We start from the raw sequence: 18,536 nt of genomic DNA, 5'->3' as shown, positions 1-18,536 counted from the left end.
CCTGCACCATGTTAGAGGTCAGTAACTATTTGCAAGGCTAACCAAAAAGACAAATTGAGCCTCATAAAGAAAAAGTAAGAGCTTCCCTTTCAAAGTAATCTGAGCCATGAATTCATAATAATAGAAGGCCTAAAATCATTGATTTGGAAATCACCAAACCCAATAGCCACATTTTAAAGATGAGAAGACAAGGATCAGAAATGGAAAGGAATTTACCCAAAATTTCACAGTGCTAAGACCAGAGCCACGACCTTTGAACTCATAATCTGGAGTTCTCTTCAGTTCACCATTTTGCTTGGACGATTAAACCTTGGAGTTTCTCAGTCCATAAACTTGAGATGCCATATCCTTCCCTGGAAGGAGGAGGAAAAAGTGGGGCAAGAAATGTCCTTTCCAACTATCAAGAGGGTGACAGTGTATGGCAGTTGGACTTGGAGACACCTTGACACATTTCCTGTCCATATCCTTTTGAAGAAAGCTGAGGATAGTGGTAGCTGTATTCTGGTTGCTGAGCAAATCGCCTGGCTTGTCTCGATTCTCATGAGGAAAGACTCTGCAGTCAGACACCCAGCCCTCATTTCTGTGGACTGTTGCCCATCCTGCCTGCCTTAACCAGATGCATGTGAAGCCTCCCTTTCCCATCTGCCCTGGATTCGGCTGCACACGCCTCTCAGCTACAGAACTCTCCTTGGAGGTGTGAAATGAATCCCAGTTGACCTAGGCCCTGGTAGGCTTCTTGTACCTTCCTGGAGCATGAAGTATCTCCTGTTATCGATGAAACATGTAGGCCATGATGGGTGTGTGTGCTCCCGCTGGGCTCTGGACACTTTGCAAGTCAGCATTTTCACTTTTCAGGGATGTCCCTACTTGCAAGATGGGGAAGGCAGTGTCTCATACGTTTCCTTGAGTCTTAGGTGGACAATTTAAAACACAGGGTTCGCCCTGGCTGGTTTGGCTCAGCAGTTAGAGCATCAGCCCGCAGTCCAGAGAGACCCGGGTTCGGTTCCTGCTAAGGGCACGTACCTTGGTTGCAGTTTGTCCACGGCCCTGGTTGGTCGTGTGGGTGGCAACCACTCGAAGTGTCCCTTTCACGTTGATGTTTCTCTCTCTCTCTCTCTTCCTCTCCCTCCCTCCCACTCTATCTGAACAAAAAATGGAAAAATGTCCTCGGGTGAGGATACAAAAATAAATAAATAAATAAAATAAAATACAGGGTTCTAAGCATCCCTGTTCTCAGCAGAGAACAGTCAATAAAATTGTCTTACTTCTGGGAGTATGATTACAGGCAAGAAATAAGAAGGTGATAAAGACAGTGAATTTTAGCACGTGAAATTATCCCAGATTTTAGCCTAAAATGAGACCAATTTAGATGTATTATATTATTTTTATATTATATTATATTATATTATATTATATTATATTATATTATATTATATTATCTGAGCGAAGCTGAATAATAATGGATAGGATCCCAAAAGGACCTTGGTGAGCATCTATTCTTCCTCCAACACTCACTAGTGGCTATTCTGTGTCAGGTACTATTCCAGGTGCTGAACAAGACACCCCAGATCCTTGCTCCCATGGGGCTTACAGACTTGCAGTAGACACAAGTCATTATCAACAATTAAAAAGTAAATGGGCCCTAGCCAGTTTGGCTCAGCGGTTAGAGAGTCGGCCTGCGGTCCGGAGAGACCCGGGTTCGGTTCCCGCTAAGGGCACGTACTTCGGTTGCAGTTTGTCCCCGGCCCTGGTTGGTCGTGCAGGTGGCAGCCACTCGATGTGTCCCTTCACATCGATGTTTCTCTCTCTCCCTTCCTCTCTCTCCCTCCCACTCTATCTGTACAAAAAAATGGAGAAATATCCTCGGGTGAGGATAAAAAAAAAAATTAAAAAAAAGTAAATGGGACAACATTTATGCATACAGACAGATGGGAAAGGTCCGTCTGAAATGGTGTCATGGGCCCTGGCCAATTTGGCTCAGTAGTTAGAGTGTCAGCCCGCGGTCCAGAGATACCTGGGTTCAGTTTCTGCTAAGGGCACGTACCTCGGTTGCAGTTTGTCCCCGGCCCGGTTGGGGTTGTGCGGGAGGCAGCCACTCGATGTGTCCCTTTCATGTCGATGTTTCTCTCTCTCTCTCTCTTCCTCTCTCTCCCTCCCACTCTATCTGAACAAAAATGGAAAAATGTCCTCAGGTGAGGGTTAAAATAAAATAAAATAAAATAAAATGGCGACATGGACCCGAGGCTCAAATGACAAGTCAGTCATGTTAGGATGTGGGGCAGAACATTCCAGGCAGAGGGAGTAGCTCTGGCAGAGGCCCCTGTGTGAGCTGGGACTGTGGAGACAGGTATGAGGCCATGTGACTGGAGCAGAGTGAGTAAGAGGGAGGGTGGCAACAGATGAGGGTCGGGAGGAGAGAGGGACTAGACTATGCAGTGCCTTCTAGGCCATGGCCAGCAACTGGGATTTTATTCTAAGTTCAGTGGATTGTCACTAGATGGTTTTTAGCTGATAGAAAATGGTGGGGTTTTTTTTAAGATACCCCTTGTTGCGCCATGAAGACTGAATGATATGGGTGCTGGGCACAAAGTGGCAAAGGGGTTATGACACCGCCTTCCCCCACCCACCTAGGTGCTCAGCACCCAGCAGAGGAGACAATACACAAACAGGACTGCATTACCCATGGCAAGGGCTGCCGTGGGGCAGGATGTGCAAGGCATTGTGGGAACACAGACAAGAAGAATGAATTCAACCTGGGAGGCATCAGGGAAGTGGGCATGGCTGTTGAATTGCATCTAGAAGAGGAGAGAGTAGGGCCAGTGTCCAGAACAGACAGAGAGGCAACATAGCAGCTGTGGAGTGTGTGGATCAGGAGCCAAGCTGCCTGGGTTCAAATCCCAGCCATGCCACTTAGCGACTGTGTGAACACAGGCCGCAAGTTCCTGACCTCTGTGTCACAATGTCCTCATCTTTAAAATAGAGAATATGAGAGCCACAATACTTATTTCAAGGGACTCCTGTGATGATTAAACAAGTTAAACTTCTATGTATGGTGCCAGGTGGGTACTTGAAATATCGGGAGGATCACTTTGTCAAGTATATGATGGTCTAACCACTACGCTGTATACCTGAAATGAATACAAAATCATATTGAATGTAAAAAAAAAAAAAGTTAAAATGTGTGAAGCACTTAGTGCCTAGCATTTAAAAAGTGACATATTGGTTAAATAAAAATGAGTGAAATGGGGTTAGGAGAGCAGGGAGCATGTGCTTGCTGTAAAAGGTCGACTAGTCGACTAGAGCTGGACTCTGATGGGCCTTAAAGTTCAGGCCAAAGATGCCTTTGCTCTGCAAGCAATGAGGGGCCAGCAAAGGCTTTTAAGCAGGGGGACTCAGGGTGGAGAGGAAGCTAAAACCCCAAGGCCCAGTGAGGGAAGAGGCCTACCACAGACACATGGACAGTTACTGTAAGGACAGTCATCTGTACCCTCTACTAATCCAATATTGCAGGGGGCAAGGGCAGCATATATCCCCCCCCTCCCATATTGCATCCTCAGAGTTAGAAGAATACCTAGGATATTCTCAGTAAATATTTATGAAATACATTGCTGAATTGATGGCCAGAGTGGGCAGGAAAAGTCAGAACCCTTGAATCCCCAAGAAAGTTGGTGCATTTTGGACAGTAGTAAAATCTCTCTCAGGAAAATAAACCAAACTCCTAGAGATGTTGCCTTGGGGGGGCTCAAGCCCTTCTGAACCCCAGCTTTCATGACAAACAACGCTGCCACCCACACTCCCCCTGGCACCCCCTCAAGTTGCAACAAGCACTGCTGCAGAGGGTTCAGAAGTTAATCTTGGTAAAGTGCCTGAAAGATGAAAACCGTTCCCCAGACATTCAGTGTGGTAATTGCCAGCGTGGAAGAAATCTAGCTCCACATTTGCAAGAGGCAGGCCTTTGTGTTGCACAAAAACCAGCCATTAGAATTCCTGTCTTTGACTCCTCGGGAAGCTGTGACAGCCAAGCAGGCAAGTAGGGTCTTGCAGTTCAACCAGCAGATAGCAAGAAACGCAGAGGAAGTCAGATCCAGCTTTCAGGTTGCTGAATGCCTACTCAGAGCAGGGCGTGGAGCCAGGTGCTCCTCCAGACTGGAGAGAACACCAGCCCAGCACTTCCTGGCTGGGTGATTTGGGGCAAGTCCCACCACATCTCTGAACTTCAAGTTTATCATCTATATTAAAATGGGGATAATATTGCTATCCCCACTGGGTCATTTTGTATTTGATTCTGACAGTGTGGGGTTAGGGTTGTCATCTCATTTCAGAAACGTGGACACGGAAGCACCGGATATGGCTCATTAATTCTTTAATACTCACTGAGCACCTCTGCTAGGCCAGTGACTATTTTAGGAACTGGAGAGAAAATGAAGAATAAGGCATGATCTGTGCTCTTACTGAGCTCACGTTCTAGTGAGGAGACAGAAAACAGCGAGTAAACAAATAAGTTCACCAAGTTATATAAGTGCCAGGAAGGAAATAAAAGAGGGGGTGTGCTGAGGAAAGCAGCAGCTGTTCACATAAAGCAGGAAGGGGAGACTTGAAGAAAAAGTCATTGAGGCTGACATCTGGATGGGAAGAAGCATCTAGCCATGGGACAAGTGTCCAGGTAGAAAGTGCAAAGGTCCTGGGGTAGGAAGAAGCCTGACAGGTTACAGGATAGGAATTACGTGAGTGAGGGAGAGGGTGGTAGAGATGAGGGCAGATAGGTTGACAGGGACCAGAGCAGGAAGGGCATCGAGGACTGGGGAAAGCAGAGGCTGGCATAATCTAAACTTTGGTTGAGTCATTCCCTTGGTCACCCCACTGGTAAGGGGCCTGAAAGGCAAAGCCCAGGTCTAAGTGATTCCCTGGACCCTCCTCCCCCAACAGGCTCACAGCCCCTGCTGCCATCTCTAGAGTAGGTCAGCCAAAGGGCAAACAAAGTGATGGGTTCCCCTGCTGGGAAGTAAATCCATGGGCTGGCTGGCTGTCAGGTGGGCACTGCAGTGCAGGCAGCATCCTGATGCCATGAGGCAGGAAAGGCAGGGAGAAGACACAGAGCCGGCTGTGCCTGGGGTGAGGCAGAGAAGAGAGGCACTTGCCTCAAGTACAAAATGTAAGGGGGTGTTAAAAACTCAGTCATCAAGGTAAACATCTGGTGCAATTAAAACAAAATGAATGTAAAAAATCCATGATGAATAAAATACCAAATTTTTAAATAAAGCCAGGATTCTAAAAGAACCAGGTTGAGGATGAGGCAAATGGGATGAGTCATACATGCACAGGGTCTAATCCTGACCCTGAGATGGGTACTTCCTAGGAGCCAGCACTGGAGCTGGTCTGCTCAGGACAAAGTGAAAGCAAGAAAGCGTTCCTAGCAGAGACCACTGCTTGCCTCGGCCATGGAGGCAAAACCTGAGCAGGGTCCCCACAGCCAGGAGGTGATGCTTGGTCTGCAGCCCCAGGCACTGTCAATGTCAAGCGGACCTAGGTTTGAACCCACCTCTTGTATGTTGTGGGAGCCTGTAGGTAAGGTAAATAGCCTCAGTTTTCCCCTCTGTGACCCTGGGACTAGTAAGACCAAATCTCCAGGATTCAGTAAGATGCTATTTAAAGTCCTCTAGCACCTAGCTACTCAAAGTGTGGTCCACAGACCAGCACTATCAGCATCTGCTGGGAGCTTATTAGAAATTCAGAACCTCAGTTGCACCCCAAACCCCTGAATCAGAATGTACATTGTAACAAGACCCCTGGAGATCGGCATGCATGTGAAAGTCTCAGAAGCTGATCAATTCTTACACAGAGAAGGATGCTCAGTAAATGATAGTGCCTCTGACTTCCTAACCCTGAGTTAGATCCTGACTTCAGGCAAGAGAAAAAACCCAAGATGGAAGCCAGGAGCTTGGCTGAGCCCCTTGTATACATAACCATTGAGGCCCTCTATTTGTTCACATAGAAAATGGAAATAATAATAGCAAGTACCTTATATGGTTATTGTGAAGATAAAAAGAGATAACATGAGTAAAACCCTCAGCACAATGCTTGGCACATAGTAAGTGTTCAATAAATACATGCTGTTGTTGCTGGTGAGGTGACAGTGGAAGGGGTTCAATAAATCATTACGTCAGCCCATGTGATGAAATAGGTAACATCTGTATAGCTCTTTGTCACTTATAAAGCACTTTGGTTTATATCACTTCAACTGACTCTCATAACTCTTTGGGTGAGATAGCACAAAATAGATTCATTTTACAGAGGAAAAATTCTAGGCTCAGAGAGGTGACGTGACTTGTCCAAGTAAACCAGGATTTAAATCCCTGGAGTCTGACACTAAAATCCGTGCCAACAATAAAGTATCCAACCAATAACCACAGAAAAGATAAAAAATGAGAGAAGACAATATTTGACTCTATAATTACCCAGCTTCCTTATTTTATAGAATGAAAAACTGAGGCCCAGGGAGGGAAAGAGACTTGTCCAAGGTCACTCAGAGCAACCATCACCCTGAGGTCAGAACCCAGCCTGAAAGGCTTCTAGTCCAAAGTTCTGTCCAGTGTCCAGACCCACCTCCCTCATCTGATTGGCCAGCCTCCTCCTGATGAGCCCAGGAATACAGGCTGCCGCTGGCCAGGGCTGGTTCCCTGGGCAGGTCTGGTGGACAGAAGGCATCCCAGCTCCACCTTCCCTTGCAGCCCAATCAGAGCATGAGTGTGCAGAAGCTGGCGTTGCCAAGGTGAGGGCTGTGAGGTTGCTAGGACACAGTTTGGGAGCAATCAGGTGGCAGAAGAGGCCTTGGCTAGAGCTGGGGCTAGGGCAGAGACCAGGATTTGCCAGTGTGGTTTTCTTGGGAGCTGGGAGAGGACCTCCAACTCCACAGGGTCGGTCAGCCAGTGGGAACGTTAGTGCTCACAGACCCAGCATCTCCATGCTCCACGCACCATCCGAGCCTGGAGGCTGAGTTCATTCTCCCTCGACCCCACAGCTCAGCAAGCACAAGTCCTGCTACCTGCTCCTCCCATCACCCTCTGGCTCCTGCCCCCAGAAGCTCTCCAGGGCACAAAGCAAGAGCCCAGTTAAAAGCTTGTGCCCCCCTAAAGCCCCTCCTAACTGGCCCCAACAACTTCCCAGCCTCATCTTTCTCCCCAAGGTCAAACCAAATTCCTCCAAGAGCCTGAGAAGACTGGGCTTCTTTCATGTCCCTGTAGATGCTGTTCCTTCTGTCTGGAAAGCCCTTCCTGCTCCACTGTCCTCTAAGCCTCATCTGGAGACTCGCCTTCCTAGGGAAGCCCTCCCTGCTACCTCCTGGCAGTGTGGCACCTCTGACAAGCCTGCATTTGTGTGGATGCCACATCATATTTTAATGATCCGCTTTCCTGTTTGTGTCCCCATTTGGCTGTGAGCTCTTTACATCTCACTCCTAGAGTAAGACCAGGTTCCGACCATGCAAGATCAAGACTGCTCTGAGCTTCCATGTCCTCCTTTGGGAGATGGGGATTATGACCTTGGCCTTGCCAGGCTAACGGGAGTATTAGAGGCTGTGGATGTAAAGGGTCTGGCACACGGCCGATTCGTGACAAGTGCTGCCGCTGCCCTGTTGTTTATGTCCACGCTACTAGCGCCCTGCACGAGTGCTCAGTAACAAATGTGTGCTGACTGTCCTCCTCACCTGTGAGAATAATAGCTGTTGTCTGAAAGGGGTCTGTAAACAGTAAAGCCCCATTCAAGGGTAAGTCATAATAATTCGGATCATTAACACTTGATTCCCATAAGCCTCTAGACCTGAGTCATCTGGCATGCTTTCTGCCCACCCTTCACTCACTGAACAAAATGTATTTAATACCAACTATGTGCCAGGCAAAGTGCTAGCTGTTTGGGACTCAGCAGGAGGTAGACATTAAACACTAATGGTACCACCCACCTTTCTTTCCTTGCCTTCTTAAAGGTCAGCCGCAGGACCCAGCACACAGGTGGCCCTGCCTGAGGCCAGGGAGACCACCATTTGTTCCCCAGTGCCCACTCCCTGGGCAGTCAGCTGACTCTGTCCACATACATTTTTTCCCCACTTGCCCACCTAGCCTGCCAGAACACAGTAACATCTGTGCTGTTTGCAATTCAGGGGCTAGTTTTAAATTCAAATATTGTCAGCTTCCTGACAGCAGGGAACAGGCCTGCCCTTTTCACTGTGGAGTCACCAGCATTTAGAACATGGCCTGGCCCAGTCGTTCAGTCACTCATTACTTATTCATTCACGCACTCTACAGATAATGATCAAGTCCTGCTAAGTGCCAGGCTCCGTGGAACCAGCGGGGCCCTGCCTCAGCACACTCCTATTCCAGCCGGGGGATGGGGCTGGAGGAGATCGTGCTAGGAAGTAACAGCACCATGAAGCGGCTGAGACCCAGGAGTTAGAGGTGGGATGAGCCAGGATCCTCCAGGAAGGCTGTCAGCCACTTAAACATCCTTGGGTCAGCTGATCTGGGACTCCTGCTTCCCTGGGCCACCTCTGTGATTGGGCCAGACCTTCTGTCCCCACCTCTGTAAATGAGACAAGAATCCACACTTCCTTGAGTCACAATGAGCAGGACTGTATGGAAGGGAAAGGAAACGGTCAAGGAGGAGGCGACAGGCTGAACTCAGCCCCCCAAGCACACATCTCAGGCCCCTGCCGCGGCCAAGCCTTGGCAGCTCTGACCGCAGCAGAGTGGAGAGGGAGGACTAGGGCTCTCTTCCGGCTCCCCGCTCACCCCTGTGGGAAACTGAGCCTACCATTTCCCCTCCCCGCACCTGTGTCCTCACCTACAAAACAGGAGTGGAACGTGGACCTCACTAAGCCTAACGTCGGTGTAAAAGCACACTTGTCGGGCATTGCTCAGCCAGCAAACAGCGCTGGGTGCCCACTTTGTCCAGGCCTTGTGCAAGGCTGTGGAAACAGTCATGTAAGACCCAACCTTGCCTTTTCCGGAGTGCTGGGTGCCTCCTAGAAAAAAGCAGAGGACAGTAACTAAAATGTGAGGGGCGACAGCACAGTAGATATCTTCACAGACATTATCTATGTAACACCACCAGCAATAACAAGCACTTACATGGCACCTAACGTATGAGTTGGAGCTTTGACACACAAGGAAACACGCTCACAAAGATGGAATGGATTTCTCCCAAGGCAGAATTCTAACCCAGATGTGACTGATGGTAAATTTTGTCCATTGTCACCAGTCAGAAATCACACTTAAGCCAGAAAGCATTGTTGCCAGTGGTACGATACAAGCATTGCCTAAACCAGTGACCAACGTAGGCAACTGCTACCAGGAGAGCAGGTCAGGAGGGGCCAGGAGCTGGGCTGATGCCCTGCCAGTCCCCATCCTGCCTAGCCCCTTTCTGGAACCCACAGCATCAGTGGTGGCCTCAGAAGAGGTAAGGGCATACCCTCGGTTGGGTCTGGGGTTTGGTGCCATTCAGAAAGCCAGCTCCCCCAAAAGCTCTCTCCCCTCACTCCCAACACCATCTCTCCTTCCCCAGGAAGCTGTGTGTCTCTGGCATGCCATCTGCTCTGCTCACTGACTGAAGGTCCCTGCATCCCAGCTCGGCCAAGAAGCAAAGGTAAGGAAACCGTGGGGCCATGCCACGGGTGGTGCCTAGTGCCCCCCACTCCTGGTGCAGGGGTCATGATGGCATTGCCCCCTCTATGATCACCAAGAATACTCCTAAGCAGGAATGAGATGAATCAATTGGATGGTGTGGTGGAATGTTGTTAGTGTGCATTTTTAGAGCTGTCTGCAACCAAGAAGCACTTCCTTGTGTGTTACCTTATTCGATGATGTTCTCCCCAAAATACCTTAGGTGGTTTTATTAACCCCAGTTCACAGATGGGGAACTGAAGCTCAGAGAGAGGAAAGGACCTGCCCAAAGACACGTAGCTGGTAGGTGGCTAAGTCTGAATTCAGACTTACTTTTTCTTGTCTGTATCCACAAGTGGCCTCTGCACCTTGTAGGTGCTTGGTACAAGGTCGATGAATGAATGAGTGAACTAATGAGCTGCCCAAGATCAATGGCAGGGCACGACAGTGCTGGAACCTGGCTCTCCTGTCGCTCCCAGCTCCTAGGCAATTTCTGCTAAACTGTGGCTCAACATTCACCACCCCCAAACTCCCACTCCAGGATCTCAAGCCTCTTGTGTGTGGTGTCCGTCATCCCCTCCTGCTGCAGACATAGGCTGAAGGTGGAGCGAGCAGCCTCAGCCCCACTTCCAGGTGGCCCCCAAGCTCAGATCACACCCAGCATCCCTTCATCCACATTGCTCTTCTCTGCCACCCACTACCAGTAATCCAACGTGCAGAGTTGTAAACTTGTTTCTTTAAATAAATAGTCTTGAGTTTCATACCAGATAGTCTTTTAAGAGGAGGAACGTCTCCAGGCCACCTCGTATTTAGCATACAGTGAGCTGCATATTTGCACAGAGAGAGTGTGTGTGGATACAGAGATCGCTCGATCACTGTAGCTATCGTTGCTCACCCAGATGGGAGCTATTTATGACGCTGAGTCACTCGTAGCTAATGCCACTGAGGGATTCCAGGCTGGGCTCCAAGCCCCAGCATCACAGACCTCATGGCTCCCTGCCTCATCCTCACTGCTCACAAATGAGAGAGAAAGTAGTCCCCCATCATAGTGCAGGGACAGAAGGGGGCATGTTGGCCACAGGAAATGGAGACTTTCTCATCACCAGGTTCTATTTCAAGTCACTGTTCTCCATCCAAAGCACCACACCCTCACAGATCATCTAGGCAAATCCTTTCATTGTACAGGAAAGAAAACTGAGACCCAGAGAGGAGAAGAACTTATCCAGTGTCACACAGCAATTCAGTGACACTGCTGGTCCTAGAGCTCAAATCTTGGTTGCTGCCTGGGGCTTTTCCCTTCCCCCAACCACCTTCTTCAGTTTTATATGCAATGTCCTGCCATTTCAGCCCACAGAGGTGCTTCCTGTCTTCTGAAAACTTGGAGATGTCACTGAGCACTTTCTTCCTTGGGCTCCTCCAGAAGGGAGATGAGGCTGGCTTGCTTGAGTATCCCCCATGCTTAATGCATGACCAGCACACACTGGGTGCTCAATGCATGCACAAAGTGTGTTATATAAGACCAAATGGTACCAAATCTTGGGAAGCGCTAGTTCTCCATTTGAACAAGCACCCATTTATCTCCACCGTCTCTTTCTTGTCTCTAAGCCAGTTCTCTATCCATGCAAAAATAGACTCCCTCCCACTCACCATCCACCTCTGCCCAATTCTATAATAAATCAATTTTATTAATAGGCTTTGGGGTAGAAACTTGACAAAGGCTTTTTGTAAAAGTCACCCTTTATCTCCCTATATAGTTCACTTCTCAAAGAATTCTAATAAACTGGCCAGGTGGGGTTTCACCTTACATAAAATATTCAACAATGCACTCTTTGCCTCCATATAGAATGTGTTTATTTAAGCATTTGATGATCTCCATCTGTTATTATGAAATCTATTGAACTATCCTGAGAGACCGCGGGATGAGGTGGAAAGAGCACAGGCTTTGGAAATAGGACTGGCTTCAATTCTAGCTGGCCACTTACTGGTTCTGAGAATGGCCACATTGATTGCTGAGAATTAAGTGAGATGATGTCTGTAAAGTATCTGGCACATAGTAAGTGCTCGATGCAGGTTTGTGGATGGATGGATGGATGGATGGATGGATGGATGGATGGATGGATGGATGACTGACTCAGGATCCATATGGGTGAGGGACCAAATGATTGCAGTCTGAAGTCTTAAAGTCACACAACCTCAGAAGGGTAGTTTGAGAAGTCTTGGGGAGTGGACCCCAGGAATTAGGCTGCTGGTGGGGTTGTCTTCAGGCCAGAAAAGGAAGTTCTTTCTCCAGCCCTTTGTGCAAGGGATTCCTCAGCTGAAGGAAAAGTTTGAGACTGGAATCTACGTTCAAAACAGAAAACTCTTTGAGAGTAAAGATGATGTCTTATTAACTGTAGGATTCTACCTTTTCCCAAACGAGAGCCTGGCTCAGGGTAGTATGGACTAGGCACAGAGACATACCAAGTAAGTATACATTAAATTGATTTGACTTGACTTGATTTGAGTTGACTTGACTTGAACTGATGTGAGTTGCTTTGAGTTTCCTGATGGACCCAACTATAGGACCTATCAAAAAGAAGCTTCCTGGAATTCAAGCTTAGTTTAAACCTAGTCCCACAACACAGGGGAGACCCAAAGGGTGATGTTCTGAGGACATGTGGGGTCTTCCAAAGATGGAGGCATCTCAGAGAGGACTGAGGAAAAGAGCCATCTTGGCTTGGTCAGGGGTCACCACAAGGTTAAATGTCCTTTAGGAATCTTTAAAACTTATTGGAACTCTGACAGGATCTTCCCATAGTTTTAGAGTGACAGATTATTCTCTTCCTGGCAGAGAAGAGCCCTTTGAGAGTATCCACTTCAGTTGGAGATGGTTTCTAGGGGTGGGTGTCATAGACTCTCCCACGAGGGGAGAAGGCAGACTGAGGCCAGGAGCCAGGCAGTATCACATTGTAGATGCTGGTACAGTTATAAGTTGGTCCTCCTGTCGGAGAGAGGGTTTGGGAATCTCTGAGTAAGGTATGAGTCTAACTCCAGACTTACATCAGGGATTAGTTTCTGAAAGGAGCACTGACCCAAACTGCAGTGGGGAATTAGACAAGACCTCTGCATCTCCATGTGGAGGGTGCCAGCACCACGGGGGTCCCTTGACTGGTCCCATCTCAGGTACCTCCCATCACAAGATGCAACCAAACACCTGAGAGAGGCAGGGACTGAGGAAGCAATGAGATTCAGTGAACAGCAGCTGCTCAGACCCTTATTGTATTTGTCCGTGTCTGTGTCTGTGTGTGTCTGTCTCACATGCTGGATTAGGAACCCTTCAGAGGCACTACATCTATCCCTCTTATGTCCTCTGAAAATCTGGGTACAGTTTAGGTATTCATGTTCCATGAATGAATAATCAGGTCAGAGTAAGGCTTACAGCATCAGGGGAAGATTTCAAGATGGCAAGATGAAAATTTTCAAGATTTCAACATGGCAAAGGTCCCAAGTGGAGATGTCCAGCCAGAAAAGAAAACGTAGACCCAGAAGTTGCCCCTCAGGAGTTTGGCTAAGAGGGAAAATCAGAATAAATGGAGTCAAGAGACAGGGTGGTGAGCTGTGGGTTTAAAATAGCATTCCTCAGAGTCCCAGGCTTGTGAGACAGGTTCCCAAGGGCTATTATAGGTTTGGGCAGGGGAAACTCCCAAAAAAGAAGCTCTTGACCCAACAAAGCCATTTAAATTTAAAAAGCTCCCATTTGATCTGTTTTATATACTGGATTTCCACACACATTTGCATTTTTGAAAGTTCCTTTGCATTTTAAAAAATGCATTTGGAGAGCACTTGCTTTGAAAGAGCCCAGGCCCTATGGTAGGATTGTCTGGATTCAGAGCTCAGCCCCAAGCCTTTCAACCTGTGGGGCTTCAGGCAGGGAGCCCTTTGAGCCTCCAGACTCCGTATGCTTGTCTTTAAACCATCTTTTCAGGGACTGGTGAGAATTAACTGAGATGCTACAGTATTCCCCAAAGGCTGGCACGTGTGTGATTGATGGTGTGCACGATGATTTTAGGTAGTATGTGCATGAACAGCTATTATTTTACTAGCTCAGAATTGATGCATGCTAGAAAAATATAAGCAGCACACCAAACTCTGTGATTTATGGAAATAATATAGCATTTTCTTTTAAAATAAAATCCTGTGCTTTTTACAAGTCAAATCAATTTAAATAAAAATACTAAGTAAATAAACAGTACTGATATGGCAGAAATCATGAAGGTGGTACATGCATGACTGAAATGTGTGGAGGGGAGGCCATGAGAAAATCTGTGTGTGAAGCACTTATCACAGCATCTGTCACTTAGGAAGGGCTCAAAAAGGTTAGTCCTTGCATCCTCCTCTCCATTTTAACTCCCTGAGACGGCTGGACCTAGAACCAAGCTCATCCGCTGGGACAAGATAGCTGCCAGGCCTGGTCTGTCTGGAACATAGTGTGTGGTGGGCACAGAGTGGGCAACAGTGGTCAAGTCCAAGATGACAGCAGTGGTCAAGACCCCCAGGCAGTAGTGGTCAAGCACGGGGCAGATAGCAGTGATCAAGTCTGCGCAGGCAGATGGCCAAATGACCTCAGAGCAGGCAGAGGCTGCTGAGGCAGTGTTTCCCAAAGAGTGGGCACCAACCATCAGTGGTCACCATTTTAAGAGTTATTCAGGCTCAAGTTAAATACCACTAGGTCTCAATTGGAGGTGAGCATCTCCTTAATGCCTCTCTCGTACTTGTTGGTCTTCTTTTTCAATAGAGGTCCAGCCTTCAGCTGGCAGCAGTATCTAGTTGCAATTAAATAATAATATTGTATTTTCCATGTATTTATTTTTATTCTTAACCTTCTATTTATAGAACATGATACAGGTTTCCTGTTTATGGTTACGATCTCATGTTCCTTTTCCTTTTTTCCATGTTAAACTTATCTTTATTGTTGAATGTATTACAGATGTTCCTCTTTTTCCCCTATTGATCCCCTCCCCCCCACTCCCACTCCCTCCTGCATTTCCCCACACTGTTGTCTGTGTCCATTGGTTATGCATATATGCATATAAGTTCTTTGGTTTATCTCTTCCCACCCCCTCACCCCCCTTCCCTTTGAGGTTTGTCATGTTCCCTTTCCAAATATATACACTAAAAGTTAAAAAGAGAGCCTGTTACTTTTGCTCAGTATAAAGTGAATCATAGTACAAGCAAGATGTACACACGGAGACCAGATCAAGGTGGTCCTAGACCGGGGAAAACCCAGCACCAATGGGCTCCGTGGCTCCAGAGCCCATGCTTGGGCCCACAAGCAGGACATCCCCAGGCTCAGCCACAGGCTTCAGGGCAAGCCTTGTCCTGGGGAGCACAAAGGAGGCCCCATCCTAAGAAGGAGCCGGACTGCTGGGCAGGTGACCCAGAGCCACCAAACTGAGCCAAGAGTCCGGAGACCAGGGGAGGGGCCCAGCAGTAGTCAGTATGGTCAGGGCTGCTGGAGGAAGGGTCTGGAAGAGATCCAGGTCTCTGGTTTCTGGTGAGGCTGGGCCTGCAAAGGATGACCCAGTAGCTCCAGCAGAGGTAAGGAGGGAGCTGAGGGTAAGAAACAGGCAAGGCCTGACTCTGCACCCTGTGCCAGCTTGGTATTCAGAGGAATCCGGTGTGAACACAAATAATTCACACCAGCCTTTGAGAGGGGCTCTGTATGAGAGGAGGTGTGTTGGTAGCAAACAACAGAAACCAAATCTGCCCCACTCAAACAGAAGCAGGGGTTATTGAGAGGTTATCAGAGAGCATCCGGAATCAAAGGGCATGCTGGCAATCAGGCTCAGGGAAGGACAGGAACCAGAACCAACCAGGGTGCTGGGAACAGGGACTGAGGCCAGTTTTTTGAGGTTCCCCCTGAGATGCATCAGCCACAGCTGTTTCTCTCCTTGTTCACAGCCTCAGGAGGGATGCCAGCTGGCCTGGCTTGGGCCATGTCCTCCTCTGGGCTGGCAGAGGGCACAGAGGTTTGATTAGACTCCCTCCAAGGTTGAACACTCCCTCCAAGAAAATCAAGGGCTGCTACTAAAAGGGGGAGGAATGGCCCTGGCCGGTTTGGCTCAGCGGTTAGAGCGTCAGCCTGCGGTCCTGAGAGACCCCGGTTCGGTTCCCGCTAAGGGCACATACCTCGGTTGCAGTTTGTCCCCGGCCCTGGTCGGTTATGCGGGTGGCAGCCACTCGATGTGTCCCTTTCACATCGATGTTTCTCTCTCTCTGTTCCTCTCTCTCTCTCCCACTCTATCTGAACAAAAAATGGAAAAATGTCCTCGGGTGAGGATAAAAAAATAAAAATAAAAATAAATAAAAGGGGGAGGAATGGATTCTGGGTAGCCCAAACCAGCAAATTTCCACTCTGAGGAGCCAAGGGAGGACCAGGCAATTTGGTCCCCTGGGCCTGACTCTCTGGAACTGTTCCTGAGGCTTCCTTTCTGTCATTCTGGCAGGACCAGGGCCATCGTCCCAGTCTTGGGCCAGCAATCAGCTGTAGCTAAGGCCAGCTTCCAGTGAGGGGTTCCTGGATCCTCTGATGGGCGGGGGGAGAGAGATAGCTAGACAAGCTTGGTCCTTGGCCCTGTGGATGAAAAGGATCTGCTGTGCTGAGAAAGTCTACTGAGAATTGATTCACTCAAAGGCTGCAAACCCAAAAGTCTGCAGGGCTGGCAGGGAGCAAATGCATGAAGGGAACTATGGTGACCTAGAAAGTGCATGCCTGTCTAAGGGGCAGCCACCGCCAGCTGCAGCCAATTGTTACTAAATAGGCACATGGACCCAGTGATAATCAATATCTTAATTTTATATTAAGTGAAGTCCCAAATCCTGATTTTTATGTGAGATTTCTAATTTTTAAATATTGTCAACTACCAGAAAAAAATTTAAATGTGCTCACTAATCAATACATGTTACGTAGCCAGCAGACTAACTTCTATTTATCTACTACAACCCAACTGAGAATTTTCTTCCTCCAGGAAGCCTCTTGTGACTAGCCCCTCCCTCTATCCTGTCACTCTTTCTTTGGACTCTCACAGACCCTGTATTTTCTCCTACCATAACACTGATACTCTGCATTATAACAGCTCATTTGTTTTCATCTGCTGCTCTTTAACTGTGCCTCCTAGTGGATGCCCACTGCATCTTACTATGTCCATGCTCAGCACGGTGCCTGACACCAGGCACTGTGGCATGATGAAAGAGGGGCTGCAGGGACAGCATTTGTCAAGATGGCTAGGCTGTACAACGGTAACAGATTAATCCTGGAATCTTTGTGGCTTAATACAACGAAAGCTTGTTTCTTCCTTGTATGAAGTCTGCTGTAGGGCCAGCTCTCCGGGGCCAACTTCCTTCCAAAATGTGATCAGGGATCCGGACTGGTTCCACCGTTAGGAAGCATGGGGAAAAGGCAACGGAAGAACTCACATCCGCTCTTAAACACTACAGCACAGAAGCGGTATGTGTTGGCCCTCTGTACAACCCATTGGCCAGCACTAGTCCCATACCTGTCTCAATAGAAGGGGCTGGAAATATGAGTGGGGTGCATGGGGACATACCCTGGGCTGCAGCTGGCAATGCTAGGGAGCTCGGGGGTCCAACAGGTGGACTCGGGGTGTTGGTAGGGCAGAGGTAGCTAGGGCCAACATTCAAGGGTAATAATGGGACTCTTGCCCTGGCCGGTTTGGCTCAGCAATTGGAGCGTCAGCCCACGGACCAAAGAGTCACGGGTTTGATTCCAGTCAAGGGCATGTACCTCGGTTGCCATTTGTCTCCAGCCCTGGTTGAGGTTGTGCAGGAGGCAACCAGTCAATGTGTCTCTCTCGCATCAATTCTATTCTTTTTTCCCTCTCTCCCTGCCTCCCACCCTATCTGAGATAAATGGAAAAATATCCTCGAGTGAGAATTAAAGAATAATAATAATAATAATAATAATAATAATGGGACTCTTCAGAGTCAGCATATGGAAGCACCTTTTATTTATTTATTTATTATTTATTTATTTATTTATTTTTTATTTTCACCCGAGGACATTTTTCCATTTTTTGTTCAGGTAGAGTGGGAGGGAGAGAGAGGAACAGAGAGAGAGAGAGGAACAGAGAGAGAGAGAGAAACATCGATGTGAAAGGAACACATCAAGTGGCTGCCACCCGCACAACCGACCAGGGCCGGGGACAAACTGCAACCGAGGTACATGCCCTTAGTGGGAACCGAACCCGGGTCTCTCAGGACCGCAGGCAGACGCTCTAACCACTGAGCCAAACAGGCCAGGGCTGGAAGCACCTTTTAATTTGCAGGTTTTACTCAAGACATCCAGAAAAGTGGAAGAGAATTTCATTAGCTCAAGCTTTCTACCTTTTCTCAATTTTCCAATCAGTGAAAACTAGGAAATAAAAATCAACTTGATGGAAAATAGAGGTCAAATGCCAATAAGCAAATCATTTAGAATAAAATCGTCACCTGGACACTTGGCATCTCATTTGAGGTCCATGATGACTTGGGATTGACTGCAGTTGCTCAAAGGGCCTCTCTTCTATGATCAAATGCCAGTGTACCCAGGGATCCTGACCCTTGGCTGATGGTGCATCAGTGCTCAAGCCCCTCCCCCCACAGGTGGCTCTGAGCACTCGCCATGCCTTTGTCGGCCTGGGCACAACGCAACAGCAGATGTTTCCTTGGAATGGAATCATGAGATCTTAGACAAGCTCTAGAAAGAGTGCAAGTCTGGGAGCTAGAAAGACCTGGGTTCAAATTCCAGCTCTTTCCTAATATGTCAAATTTATAGCCAGACCCTTCACTCGTCTGAGCTTCAGTTTCATCACCTCAAAAATGGGACTGGCAGGGCCCATGTCCTGCTCA

The 18,536-nt window shown here is 48.0% G+C and overlaps 1 protein-coding gene across 1 annotated transcript in view; it reads left to right on the top strand.

Annotated features, from left to right (window-relative positions):
• CPLX2 (complexin 2) overlaps positions 1-18,536 on the top strand; it is a 74,191-nt gene that overhangs the window by 3,128 nt on the left and 52,527 nt on the right. The window contains exon 2 of the mRNA XM_036242101.1: positions 9,553-9,633. The gene's annotated coding sequence lies outside the window, so the exon portion shown is untranslated. The remainder of the gene's footprint in view (positions 1-9,552; positions 9,634-18,536) is intronic.

The sequence above is a fragment of the Molossus molossus genome, unplaced genomic scaffold, assembly GCF_014108415.1.
Source record: "Molossus molossus isolate mMolMol1 unplaced genomic scaffold, mMolMol1.p scaffold_m16_p_4, whole genome shotgun sequence".
Classification (NCBI taxonomy): Eukaryota; Metazoa; Chordata; class Mammalia; order Chiroptera; family Molossidae; genus Molossus; species Molossus molossus.
Note: the sequence above shows the minus strand (reverse complement) of the source record. Positions and strands in the feature narration are given on the sequence as shown.